Genomic DNA, 11,558 nt, shown 5'->3' on the forward strand with positions numbered 1-11,558 from the left:
TTTAATGAAGCATAATTATCCACCGCTCCCTCGGTTTTTCATCGAACCTTATACATCACTATGTATTCTTTTATTTGATTTCTCAATCAAGATAATTCAGTAATGTTCATTGAGACTTTGTCGTAATTTTGTACTTATCATATATAAAAATATGGCACCAATATATACGTACAAGCATGTATACATAACATTGGACAATACGTGGATTTTTCATCAGAGGGTCATCAAGATGGATGGAGCATTATTTAATTATGTCTACACATGCATCATCTAATGAGCCTCACTTAACGAGCAAGTGGATGTACGTGTACATGCAAAGAGCTATGCATGGACATAGCTCACGTACATGCTATGATAGAAATCCCATGCGTGCATGGGGTTACTAGCTAGCTAGCTAAATTGACGGCTATTTGGCTTGACTACCCGTGCAAGATGATCAGGACAGGCCGAACGTGCAAGCCGTGACCATGTGCAGGTCTAGCTGCTGCACCGCACGTACAAGGGATAAGTCTCAAAGAGATAACCTGCTTATCATTGCCCGGAGAATAACACCTGCCGAATAAAGTCTAGCGTAGAGTACGTGCATCTCATACCTATCCATTCCTGCGGCGCTTGCGTCCACGGCCACGACACGTATGGCTGGCGTCGGTGCAAGGACAAATGCGAGAAGACCAGCAAGAGGATGCGGCAGCGGCGGCAGAGACACCCGTTGGGGCGGGACGATGGCGACGGCAACACACACGAGGCTGTTGTGTGTCAAGTCAAGCAAGGTACAAACAAAACAAGAAAGACAAAGAAAAATCTCTTCTTTGGAACCTAGCTAGCTAAACCTGAGAATCTCCTCCACAAGAAGAAAATAAAAATCACTAATCCAGCACACAAGATTAGAGGAGAAGAAACTCATCAAGCAGCACACGAACAAGCTCTACACATAATCGTGAGGAGAATCCAAACGAACAGAGAGAAAAGAGTTTCAACCTCCAGGTCCATCTACATAGCAGTCGCAGGAACGCCACCGGCACCAAGAGAACGAGTAGAGATCCGCGAGATAGCAACCACCCTGCGTAAAAAATTAAAGGCAAAATAAAAATCAATCGAAGCATGGAGAACCTAGGACAGTGGAAGAACGGATGTACAACAAGATCACCTTAACAGGCATCACGCTGCGCAGGAGCCATTGGAGCCCGATTCAATCTCCAGATCCGTTTGCGGCCTCGCTCTTCCTCCTGCCGAGCAGACGGCGGGGGCATGGCGGCCGTAGCGCTATGGTTAGCCTGGGCCGAGGGGGCGTCGGGGGAATGGGTCGCAGGAGATGACGGCGGCGGGGCAGGGATGCGCGGGCTGCTCCTGTGATTGGAGGGATAAAGAGACAGAGGGGCGAGGCGGGATGGAGAGAGGGCCACACTAGTGTTGGAGGAGGCGTCTTAGGTCTTCACAAGGGAAGTTGTTGCCCTTTTATACGCCTATGCGTAAAATGACAAAAATTCCCTTGGTGGTGCACTGTAATAGCACGCGGTGGCACACCGGGAGTGAAACTATTCATTGCAATAGTGCTCATGTTCGGTCCGACGGCCTAGGCCTTCCAAGCGCGCGATCCAACGGCCGAAAGTGCATCAAGGAATCGAGATGGAAGGCCGGATGTCTCTAATAGTTGTGAGAGCTCGAAGCTTGCCTAGGTTCTTGTTTCTCGATAAACCGATGGCCGTGAGAGTGGATATTAAGATAAATGGAGCCTAACTCTCACGCGTCTTGATTTCGCCGTTCTTTGGTATTCTCAATTATTGAAGTATCAAAAAAGCTGTCTATTATTTTAATAAAAAAGGACTATCTACAAAACAATTAAGTCCTGTAGCTCAGCTGGTTAGAGCGCTGGTCCGATGTACCAGAAGTCACGGGTTCAAGCCCCGTCGGGACTAATCCTTTTTCTTAATTGCGATTATGCTTTCCTTTCTTGTATATATACTATATATATATATAGCCCTTACGGCCCAAAACGGATAGCCCAGCAAACGATCCATGAAGGAGCACCACCATCTGTTTTTTTAGTATCTACTACCTCTGTCTCATAATATAAAAACGTTTTTTAAACTAATATAGTTTTAGAAATGTTCTTATATTATGGGACAGAGGGAGTATCTATTAGCTAACCGGAAAAAAGGAAATAAGCTAGAAAATCTCACAAAAATTAGAAACATCCAATCGTTAATTTAACACGTCATAAAATTACAGCCCTTTGATCTTCCCAATACCATTTGTACATAAAACTTGATAAAAATTACCCACTAATGCCAAGTAGTCCATACTAATCCTGTTTGTGAAAAAAAAAATCTAGACTAACCCTCAACTCACCTCACGTCAAAGCAAAAAAAACTCAGCTCATCTTCCGTGTAAAAGGAAACCTAAACTCACCTGTACACGCAGCCGCCTCCTGACCTATCAATCCAATCGCATCTCCCCCCTGCACTCGCCGCCATTAGTGTTCCCAATCTTCCTTCCCAAGCTCCACCAGATCTGGGATGCTCGCCCTCGCCCAGCACGACTCCCTAGCCATATTACTCATGTGTTAATCGATATACATGGATTTCAACACATCAAAGATTCAAGGGTTGGACAATGCACAACATGCATGGGCCGGTAACGCGATCATCGTGTCCGGGCGTGTCCGGGAAGATTCGGTATTGACATCAGGGTATTTGTTTCTTTCTTTTTTCTATGAACTACTAATTTCATGGCCAATGTGTTGATGCATAATAAATAAATCTTATAGTTCAGCTTCAGATTTCATTCTATATGTACTACTCATATCGCTTTGATGTGTTCTGAAAGCATCTTGCTATATATTTCATATGGATCACAACTCTGAACTTACTGACTAATCTGCTGATGCAGAGTTTTGTAATGTTGATTCAGTTTTGTCCCTCTTGCACGCATCTTATCCTCGCCATCGCGCAGTCCATTGATGTGTTTGCTCTTCCTCGCAGAGTTGTCGTTGTTGTTCAAATTGATCCAAAGTTCAAGACCGCACCTTCAGTCCACAGAGTTATAGTCTTCCAGATCACATCATAAGCCATCTTGTACGTCCCTAGCCTCGCCTTCTCTATCATCACTAATCAGTCTATGTTCTTCCTGAAGAATTATATGGACTCCCTGCATATATGGAGACGCATGACATCAATGAAGTAAAGGCGTGAAACGATGAATGTTCAGTGATGGAGCAGAGAGGAATAAGATGCGTGTATCTGACCAAAGTATAGACCATCCATCCTACAATGGCTGCACGCTGCTGGAGATGGGCACGGTTTAAATTCATTGTGAGTGTCCAGCCTCGCCTTCTCTGTCATAACTCATCAGTTTGTGTTCTTCCTGAAGAATTATATGGGCTCCCTGCATATGGAGACACATGACATCAATGAAGTAAAGGCAGGAAAAGATGAATGTTTAGTGATGGAGCGGAGAAGAATAACTGACCAAAGTACAGACCATCGATCCTAAAATGGCTGCACGTTGCTGGAGATGGGCAGGGTTTAAATTCATTGTGAGTGTCTCTTTCATCAGGAAGACAGGAACTGCGAGTGTGGGAATTATTTTCAAAGATAATGTTAAAAATGTTCTGCTTGCTGCATGCAAGGTGTTACAGTCATGCAATGGTGCGCAGGAAGTAGAAGCCATGGCATGCCAAGATGGCCTTAGATTAGTAGCGACCTGGCCACACGATACTTTTGTTCTTCAATCAACCTGTTGTGTAGTGGGGTGTCAGCTATTCAAAGCACGGATAGGAACCTGTCAAGACACAAGTCCATCTACAAAGATATCAAAGTTGTAGGAACGGTAATCCCCTTGGTGGATAAAAGAAAATATGCGTGAGACAGAGACACAGAGCAGAATTCAGTGGTTCACGAATTAGCAAACTACATTAGTTAGAGATAGAGGTTCTGGTGATATGTCCGGATTTTGCATGGACAGGAGCCTATAGAAAGTGTTGTGACAAATGGTTTTAATTGTTTCCTAATTCAGCAAAGCTATATATTTGTTCCGTAAATTAAGTTCTGTTAAAGCTCTCTTTTAACCTAAAAAAATAGATTCACCAAATAGTAATACATTGTCGTGATCAAATTGGTGGTTTAGTGTGCGCTGGGTGTTCTTCCAACAAGAGAAATGACTTGCAGGTAGGAAGAATGATCATATGATCTCTACTTTCTAATATGCGCAATTCACTATCTCTTCTGTTCATTGCCTGGAGTTATCGGCAGGACACGATCTCAAAGAATCAATTTGCAGGTTTGTGTACTTTACTGTGGCAAAAACATATTTGATTGTTGCTGAAACTTCTTCGCAGAACCATCCATTGTTTCGGCGAGAAATTCTAGAAGCTGCAAATATAAGGTTATTCATATGCCAAATTTATCAAATAGTATTCCAAAGGGTAGAAAACTGAAGTGATATATAACTTATCATGTAAATGATGTTATGCTAGACTCTCTTATATGTATGATTTGGTTTTCTTTTTTTTCGAGAAAACGCAAAGGACTCTTTGCGTTTCATTTCATTGAAGAGATGAGGAAGTACAATCCTCCTTGGAGGTGGTGGTTACATGGATTAGCACCCTATCAGTGGACATCCCAGTTAGTGGGGAGGACTACCCTGAGACCCAAAGCGCCAGCTTGTGCCCAACATTTGGGTTCGGCCTTAATCCTATCTACGAGTGCGGTAACCGAGGGGCGTGCATTCTCGAAGACGCACTCGTTCCACTGTTTCCAGATCATCCAAGGAACGAGCATGGCGATGGATTGCAGGCCTTTCCGTAGCGCCTGTGGGGTCTGCCCTTTCGTTCGTTGCCACCAGTCCGTGAGGCTGGGTTCATTGCTTGGCGGTTGAGAAGGTATCCTCGCCCAAGCCAGCACGTCGTACCAAACCTGCCGCGTAAACGGGCATTCTAGGAGGAGGTGCCACGTCGACTCTGGGGCCTGATCATAGAGGAGGCATCGTGGATGGTGCTGTAGGCCGCGACGGGCGAGTCTATCCGCCGTCCAACACCGGTCCTGGCTAGCCAACCAGTGAAAGAAATGGACGCGTCGCCGTGCCCAGCTCTTCCAGGTAAGCTTCTAGGAGGGGCATTTCATAGATCCGTGGAAGGTTGCAGCGTAGCATGACCGTGCCATATAGGTGCCACTAGCCGTCCATCTCCAGAGCATCCTGTCAGGTCGGTTTGGTAGGCTGATGTGCTGCACGGCATGCCAAAGTCTGAGATATTGGCCAATCTCATGAATCCCTATCACTCCGTGAATGTCACGAGCCCAAGCGTTGCCCGCAAGGCCTGCAGCCACCATTCTCTACTTGCGTCGCCGTTTGGGGATGCATTGGTAGAGTGCCGGTGCGAGTTCACGCACGGACTGACCATTGAGCCATCGGTCATCCCAAAATAGTGCCGTCTGTCCATCACCAAGCTCTATGGTCGTCGATGCGAAGAACAACGCGCGCTCCTCGTGGGAAAACTGGAGGTCGAGGCCTCGCCATGCGCGATCGTCATCCGTGTGGGAGAGCCACATCCAGCGCAGGCGCAGCGCGAGGCCAGCACGCTCCAGATCCTGGACCCCAAGTCCGCCGTACTCGAGCGGGCGGCACACACGTCGCCAGTTGACGTGGCAGTGTCCGCCATTAGCAACGGCGCTCCCGGCCCACAAGAAGCCGCGCTGGATCTTTTCGAGCTGTCTCAAGGTCTTCTTGGGCGGCGCGAACGCGAGCAGTTGATGTATCGGAATCGCGGCGAGCACCGATTTGACCAAAGCCAGCCGCCCGATTTTGTTCATGAGCCCTGCTTTCCATGTGGGGAGCCGAGCAGCCACCGAGTCGACGAGGGGTTGTAGTTGGGCAGCCGAGGGGCGGCGTAGCATGAGAGGGATGCCAAGATAAGTAATGGGCAGCTCCGCCTTCGTGCATCCCACCTGGTCAATTGTTGTATCCGCCTTGGGGTCGCCATTGAGGGTAGTGGCGGAGCTTTTGGCGTAGTTCACTCGGAGGCCACTAGCTTCACTGAATATAGCCAGGATCGCGCGTACGGCCTCCACGTCGCCATGCGTGGCGTGGCAGAATAGCATCACATCGTCGGCGTACAGGGATATGGCCGGAATGTCTCGTCGGGGGTGCAGCCCCTGCAATATGCCGACGTCGTGGGCGTGGCTGATTAGGCGCCCAAGGATGTCCACGGCGAGCACGAAGAGCTGCGGAGATACGGAGTCTCCCTGGCGCAGCTTGCAGCAATGCCAAACTGGTGGTCCCGGTTCACCGTTGATCATGATCCGAGTGCTCGAGGATGATAGCAAGATCGCGAGCTACTCCCTGAAGCGAGGTCCGAATCCGTATTGGCCAAGAGCCTCGAAAAGGAAGGGCCATGACAGAGAGTCGAAGGCGCGCGTTAGGTCTAGCTTGAGCATCACTCTCGGAACCACAAGTTGGTGCAGTAGCTTCATCGATTGCTTGACGAGGACAAAGTTGTCGTGCAAGCTCCGTCCCGGAATGAAAGCGTTCTGGTGGCGGCTAACCATGTCTCCCAGTCTGGGCGCTAGGCGGAGCGATAGCACCTTCGCGAAGATCTTCGCCACAAGGTGGATGAGGCAGATTGGCCGGTAGTCGCGGAGTTGGCACGCGTCTGCTCGCTTTGGGAGTAATGTCAAGAGGGCCTGGTTGAGCTTGCTGAATCCGCGACCGCGCAGCTCAAAGAGCTGCTGGAAGACGTCAAAGAAGTCTTTCTTGATGATGCTCCAGCAGGCCCGCAAAAATTCCGCGGTGAATCCATCCGGCCCCGTTGCTTTGCGAGCCGGGAGGCGCTTGACGGCGTCCCAAATCTCCTCCGGGCTGAATGGTGCCTCGAGGTCAGTCAGGTCATGGGGCTCGATGATCTACGATAGATCCAATGTGTGGTTGCGGGCGGCGGAGGAGCCAAGAAGCTCGTCAAAGTACGTGAAGGCCGCTTGGGCCGTTCCCTCCTGATCAGTGATCACTTGTCCATCGGTCACAAGGCGGAATATGTGATTCTTCTGTCGGCGGAATGAACATTGCCGGCGGAAGAAGGCTGTGTTAGCATCGCCGTCCTTGAGCATGGTGATCCGCGCTCGTTGCCTCGCGATTGTGCGCTCGAGAGAAGCCAGCCCCAAGTATGAGATCTTGAGCTGTTTTCGCAGCCAATCTTCCGGGGGAGAGAGCGCGCAGTCTTCCTGGGCTTTGTCAAAACGCGATATGAGCTCGCGGGAGATGGCCATCTTGTCACGAATGCAACACTTGGACCTGGCGCTCCAACTCGTCAGTGCGCGGGCCGTGCTCTTAAGGCATAGCATGAGGTGTCGGAAAGGGTTCGTGTCGTGCACCAATCCCCAGGCCGCGGCAACCGTGTCGTGGAATCCGTCAAGCCGCAGCCAGAAATCCTCAAAGTGGAACCTCCGATGCACGACGTGCGTGGGTGCGCAGTCAAGGAGGAGCGGGAAATGGTCGGACACGACGGAGGCGAGGCATCTCAAGTGGCAGCCACCATGCGCGTCCTCCCAGTCCACGGTGCAAAACACGCGGTCTAGGTGCACCAGGGTGGGCAGGGTTTGCTCGTTGGACCACGTGAATCTTCTCCCATTGAGGTATACCTCCTTGAGCGCAAGATCATTGACGAGGCGGCAGAATCTTCCCATCATGCGGCGATTCAGGTTGCCGTTATTCTTGTCTTCATCACGAAGGATCAAGTTGAAGTCACCGCAAAGCAACCAAAGCCCAGGGCAGTCTGCACGTATATCGCGAATCTCCTGCGGAAAGGCGATCCTTTCCGCGTCCTCCTAGGGGCCGTAAACGACTGACATCCACCAAGGCATGCCACTGGCCGTGGCCACTCTTGCGGTGAAGGCGTTTGTGGTGAACAGGGGGTCAGTGATCGACACGACCCTGCTCTTCCACGCGAGCAGGATGCCTCCCCTCGTGCCGTTCGCCGGAAGGTATGTGTAGTCGTCAAACTGCGAACCGAGTGCATTGAGGACAACGGACGAGCACATCAAGGCCATTTTAGTTTCTTGTAAGCATACAATGGAGGCTCCGGTGGTGTTGAGCAACGATCTAACGGCAAAGCGCCGGGCACGCGCATTGAGGCCGCGCACATTCCATATAGCTATCTTGATGTCATGATCCATGGGTGCAAATGATCGACGAGGCGGACGTCGCGGTATCCCTATGGCGAGCCAGCCAACCGAGCGGTGGCCGTCGCAGCAGCCGCGGTAGAGAAGTCCACGGGTAGCTCTCGTTCTAGTAGGGCAGCGATGGCCGTGAGTATCGAGAGCGGGATGGGTACCGCAAACATGTCATCGTACGCCTTCATCTCGGCCGCGGTGATCCTCTGGTTGGTCCCGACTATCCCGAGCGTGCGGAGGATCTGAACTTGCGCGCGGCGCTTGGCGGTGGGTGGCGCAGCCGACGAGACGGCAGTGGTGGCCGATCGGCCACGTCTGGGCGTGAAGTTAAGCGGGCGGCGCGGTTTCTTCCCTGGGGTTGGCAAGGCCGCGACAATGTGTTTTGTTGCTGCTGCGAGAAACTCGCCCAGGGTCCAAGTCTTCGGCGTGCAGGGGCGTGCGCGAGATCGGCGCAGCGTGATTGGCGGCGACGCGAACCTCCCCGGTGTCGGACGTGGGGAGCCATGCTGGGCCCCCATAGGCATAGGGCGACGGGGCCCACGACGTCCTCCTGCATGGTGGGCTGGGCCTGGGGCCTGTCCAGTCATGACTCGTCCATCGGGGGCGCAGGATTGGGTGGTTGCGAGTCTGTCGTGGACGGCGCGCTGGCCTCCACGTAGGGTCCGGTGGGCAGGTAGTCGCCGTCACCAGGGCCCATCCCCCCAGTCGCTGGCGTGGGGGAGTTGTTGCTTTGCCCCGACCGAGCCGCAGAATGGCCCATAGGCGCTAGCGGCGTATCAGAAACCGCGCAGGCGGCGTCCAGATCCCGACAACGCATGGGATCGGGCAAGCCGGACATGGCCCCCACGCGATCGTCCTCGGGCGCGCCGTTCCCAGCCGGGTTCGAGTCCCGCGCTGGTTCCAGTGAGTTCGCGGCCAACGAGAGTTCGCCATCTGGGGCCTGGCCCGCCACCACGCCCACCATCGGGGCCGCAGCAGCCAAAGTGTCGCCACCAACTGGCGCGGTCGTCGTGGTCCAGGGGACAACTGCGTCCCCGACAGTCTTATCCACAGGGCCCGCCTGCAAAGTGCCCCTTTGTGATCCTCTGCCTCTTCCTTTTCTGGCGCGTCGACGAGGGGGTGGGTCCCCTGCTGACCAGGCCACAATGGCATGCAAAGATTCCGGCCCAATACGGACGTCGGCGCGCCCTCGCCGGCGGGAGCAGGCCAAGCATGCGACATGGCGAGTCCGTCCACGCGTCCAGGCCGGTTTTGTGCTCGCCCAGCGCGTCGTCCATGGCCATGCCATCAGTGCGTCCGGGCGGCGCGGCGTCCGTACGCTGGCGCTTGCGGCCCCGGCGGCGCGCTCTTCCTTGGCCTGGTGCGCGGTTACGGTTGTCGTGGGCGCCGTCGTGCGCATCATCCCCACCCAGTCACGTGCCATGCTGGCCAAGGAGAACTGGAGCGCTAGCTAGCTCGACGCGGGCCACAACAATGGCAATGGGGTAAGTGAGGATCCTGATGGTGTTGGGGAACGTTGCAGAAAACAAAAATTTTCCTACGGTTTCACCAAGATCCATCTATGAGTTCATCTAGCAACGAGTGATCGGATCCATCTACATACCTTTGTAGATCGCGAGCGGAAGCGTTCAAAGAACGGGGATGAGGGAGTCGTAGTCGACGTGATCCAAATCACCGGAGATCCTAGTGCCGAACGGACGGCACCTCCGCGTTCAACACACGTGCGGTCAGCGTGACGTCTCCTTCTTCTTGATCCAGCAAGGGGGAAGGAGAGGTTGAGGAAGATGGCTCCAGCAGCAGCACGACGGCGTGGTGGTGATGGAGCTGCAGTACTCCGGCAGGGCTTCGCCAAGCTCTATGGAGGACGAGGAGGTGTTGGAGAGGGAGAGGGAGGCACCAAAGGCAAAGGTAAGAGGTCCTCCATCCCCCCCACTATATATAGGGGGGCCTAGGGGGGCGGCGGCCAAGGGGTGGGGGGCTTGCCCCCCAAGCAAGGGGCGCCCCCCTTTAGGGTTTCCCCCACCCTAGGCGCATGGGCCCTAGGGGAAGTGGCGCCCCAGCCCACTTTGGGCTGGATCCCTTCCCACTTCAGCCCATGGGGCCCTCCGGGATAGGTGGCCCCACCCGGCGGACCCCCGGGACCCTTCCGGTGGTCCCGGTACAATACCGGTGACCCCGAAACTTGTCCCGATGGCCGAAATAGCACTTCCTATATATAATTCTTTACCTCTGGACCATTCCGGAACTCCTCGTGACGTCCGGGATCTCATCCGGGACTCCGAACAACATTCGGGTTACTGCATATACATATCCCTACAACCCTAGCGTCACTGAACCTTAAGTGTGTAGACCCTACGGGTTCAGGAGACATGTAGACATGAACGAGATTGCTCTCCGGTCAATAACCAACAGCGGGATCTGGATACCCATGTTGGCTCCCACATGCTCCTCGATGATCTCATCGGATGAACCACGATGTCGAGGATTCAAGCAACCCCGTATACAATTCCCTTTGTCAATCGGTATGCTACTTCGCCGAGATTCGATCGTCGGTATCCCAATACCTTGTTCAATCTCGTTACCGGCAAGTCACTTTACTCGTACCGTAATGCATGATCCCGTAACCAGACACTTGGTCACTTTGAGCTCATAATGATGATGCATTACCGAGTGGGCCCAGTGATACCACTCCGTCATACGGAGTGACAAATCCCAGTCTTAATCCGTGTCAACCCAACAGACACTTTCGGAGATACCCATAGTATACCTTTATAGTCACCCAGTTACGTTGTGACGTTTGGTACACCCAAAGCACTCCTACGGTATCCGGGAGTTACACGATCTCATGGTCTAAGGAAAGGATACTTGACATTGGAAAAACTCTAGCAAACGAACTATACGATCTTATGCTATGTTTAGGATTGGGTCTTGTCCATCACATCATTCTCCTAATGATGTGATCTCGTTATCAATGACATCCAATGTCCATAGTCAGGAAACCATGACTATCTGTTGATCAACGAGCTAGTCAACTAGAGGCTTACTAGGGACATGTTGGTGTCTATTATTCACACATGTATTACGATTTCCGGATAACACAATTATAGCATGAATAAAGACAATTATCATGAACAAGGAAATATAATAATAATGCTTTTATTATTGCCTCTAGGGCATATTTCCAACAGTCTCCCACTTGCACTAGAGTCAATAATCTAGTTACATTGTGATGAATCGAACACCCATGGAATTCTGGTGTTGATCATGTTTTGCTCTAGGGAGAGGTTTAGTCAACGGATCTGCTACATTCAGGTCCGTATGTACTTTACAAATATCTATGTCTCCATCTTGAACATTTTCATGAATGGAGTTGAAGCGACGCTTGATGTGCCTGGTCTT

General features: G+C 52.0%; 1 non-coding gene across 1 annotated transcript; it reads left to right on the forward strand.

Moving 5' to 3' along the window:
* The first annotated feature begins 1,842 nt into the window (after positions 1-1,842).
* On the forward strand, positions 1,843-1,916 carry TRNAI-GAU. The gene has a single exon. It is a non-coding gene; the product is annotated as a tRNA-Ile (tRNA).
* The last annotated feature ends 9,642 nt before the right edge of the window (positions 1,917-11,558 follow it).

This window comes from Triticum urartu, chromosome 6 (assembly GCF_003073215.2).
Source record: "Triticum urartu cultivar G1812 chromosome 6, Tu2.1, whole genome shotgun sequence".
In the NCBI taxonomy this organism is placed as follows: Eukaryota; Viridiplantae; Streptophyta; class Magnoliopsida; order Poales; family Poaceae; genus Triticum; species Triticum urartu.